This window comes from Elaeis guineensis, chromosome 5, assembly GCF_000442705.2.
Source record: "Elaeis guineensis isolate ETL-2024a chromosome 5, EG11, whole genome shotgun sequence".
NCBI lineage: Eukaryota > Viridiplantae > Streptophyta > Magnoliopsida > Arecales > Arecaceae > Elaeis > Elaeis guineensis.
This window is the reverse complement of record NC_025997.2, coordinates 12,946,564-12,949,400: the sequence shown is the minus strand read 5'-3', so window position 1 is coordinate 12,949,400 and position 2,837 is coordinate 12,946,564. Positions and strand designations below refer to the sequence as shown.

Sequence of the window (2,837 nt, the reverse complement as noted above, 5' to 3'; positions counted from 1 at the left end):
TTTTTTTTAACAAACCATCTTCTTCTTGCTTCCTCTTGGTTGGTGATGATGTCGTTCTTTTTGGCAGACTCCACAGGCCACTTGAAAAGAAGGGAAACTGTTGAGGTTTCTATAAAAATATGGGGTGATGAAAGTGCAAGAGGATTGAAATTAAGGGCCTTGTGGACTTGAGGCTTGAAGCTTGTGGTCTTCTTGTTTGATAGGTATTGAAATAGGTTTGAGTGGGACATGCCATGAGATCCATAAATTGCCTTAGAGCTTCAAAGGACCTATATTATTAGGTTTTGGAAATGGTAGAGAAATTATAGAGTGCAAGGACTAAATTATTTCAAGACTAACTAGTTCAACCACACCAAGATGACTATCATAAAGACTCAATACGGAAGACCACGGACGAAAATATCACTAAACTCAAAATCTAAGAGAACTTCATAATAAGAACTGCAGGGGTCCTTTTTTTTTTTTTTTTTTTTTGAGGGGAAGAAGAACTGCAGTAGTCAATCCAAAAAAGAAAAAGGTAGTATTTTTTAATCCAGTAAACAAAAATTGCATAACTCGTAGAACCAAGAAAATTTTCAGTACAAGAACAATTCCAATAATTAATCCAACAAAGCAACATATCCATTATAAATCCTAATTCAACAAAAGAATAAACTCATATTAGTGCTCACACCTTCATCTCGTTCCTATCTATTGAAGATCTTGATCTGTATATAAGCTAGACAATCAGAAGTGTATGTACAATACCAGTATCTAAAACACAAAGCCCTCTCTTATCTGAATAATAAGATATGAGAGGCCTTGGAGAGATAAGAGCCTAACAAATGGAGCTAACACATGGATTAATTAATCTTAAACTTTTCAGTACTTCCACATGTTCTCCAAGTCCATCACAGGTCCAGCCGAGCAAGGGTCATCAAGATCATCATAATGCTTTGATACCACAGAGGAGATCTCAGTGTTATGATCGGTGCTCAGACCCGTGTCCTGCGATGGACTGACCATCGACTGATTCGAGTACTGCTCCACCTTGCAAGTCCTCCTGATGGCCGATGATGCATCGTTGGTGGCACCTAATGCTCTCAGAATTGCATCATCCTGGTGCAAGTAGCCTAAATTGGGAGCTTCGGGGAGAGAGAAATATGGGCTTTGAGGAGGGACTTGGGCATAGAAGACTGCATTCTGATGTTGATTTCCTGAGCTTGCTTGAGGACTGATACCTTGCTGGTTCTCCACGCCTAACATGGAGGAGTAAAAGGAAGGCATGGATGAAGAGCTTGAAGGAATCCCCTTGAATTCGAAGCCCTCGCCATCGTTGATGTAGCTTGGACTTGGCCTGATATTGGAATTGTAGTAAGGGGGATCCAATAGAGGAGGCAATGTGGAAGAGTCCAGGAAATCATCTCCAAAAGAGCTCATCCTCTCGAGTCCTAGCATCGGGCTTTTCTTGATTCCAATGTTCTTATGGAATACCCTACTGACAACCCACGCATCCTGCATCATAGAACTCAGATTCCTCAAAAAAAAAAAAAAAAAAAAAAAAAGCTAGTATGGATGTGGGTCAAATACTGAAAAAGTAAGGAAAAGACGCAATGATTGCTTATCCTCTAAGTTAACAGAAAATACCATGGTTCTGAAGGGAGAAAAAGTAATTAAAAAAAAAAAAAAATTTCGCTGTGTGTGAGAGAGAGGGAGGGAGGGAGAGATAGAGATAGAGATATATAGAGAGAGAATAGAATTTAAGTACCTTGATGGTTTTCGGGAGATTGGAGTAAGGGGCCTTGCCTTCAAGCCTGTATTCATGCATGACCCAGTTGGTCTTCTCCCCTTGGGAGCTCTCCCCTTGTAGAATACAAGGGTCTTCTTCATGCCAACCAGGATTCCTCTCCCCCTATAAATCTCCTTATCCTTTCCTGTGGCCTTCCAATAGCCAGCTTCTGTGGCTCGGTTGGTCCTCATGCCAGTTGGGTACTTCCTGTCCCTCTGGCAGAAGAAGTACCATCCTTCTCTCCCATCTTTGCCTTGCCTTCTCATGAGAATAGTACAAACAACAAGAAAATTTTAGAAACTAAGAACCAAACCTAGAAACGAGACAAACAGAAATTCATACATGAAGAAACAACAGAGAAGGTCTAAAAGAAGAGAAGAGGCTTACTTGGAAGATCCCATGGCTCGCACTTGTTCAAATCCACATCTCCTACAGCTATTGCACTGAAGCCATGGTTAAGAACCTTTGGAGAGAGGTAGTGGGTGATGATCTCTTCATCTGTGGGGTGGAATCTAAAGCCTGGGGGCAGGTCTATACTGTCCTCCCTTGTTGAGGACTGGGGCGTCCACCATGGTTGCACCTCTAAAAGAAATCACCGGAGATAGAGAGAGAGCCAAAAAAAAAAAAAAATCTAGAGGATAAACACAATTAGTACTCACCAATCCCAACAACAGAAGAACTAGACAGGGTTGGAGACCCAAGAAAATGGAACGGAAGGAAAGGAGAGAGATTAATGGAGGAACAGCAAGGTGAGCTGTGATTTCGAGGTGGGGATTTAAGAAAGAAGAGATAGAGGAGAGACACCCACTTAAATAGAGGGATTCTCAAGGCCTAAGATCCGTGCTGTTGAAGGCACTTCTCCGAGAAGCCTCTCAATGGAGGAGATCTTTCTTAATTTATTGCTGCTGTTATTGTTTTTATTGCCAAATATTATTCTTTTCAGCATTATAATATGCTAAGTTTGTCCTGGTCTCTCGCTCCAATGTTTTCACCTCCATGTTCTTTATTTGGTTCAGTTCCTCTGGTGTAGTTTCTAGGTATCTACTTCTCTTTGACAAACAGGTTTCTG

General features: G+C 41.2%; 1 pseudogene; it reads right to left on the bottom strand.

Moving 5' to 3' along the window:
* Window positions 1-599: 599 nt before the first annotated feature.
* LOC140858081 (NAC domain-containing protein 100-like) lies at window positions 600-2,533 on the bottom strand (annotated as a pseudogene).
* Window positions 2,534-2,837: the final 304 nt, after the last annotated feature.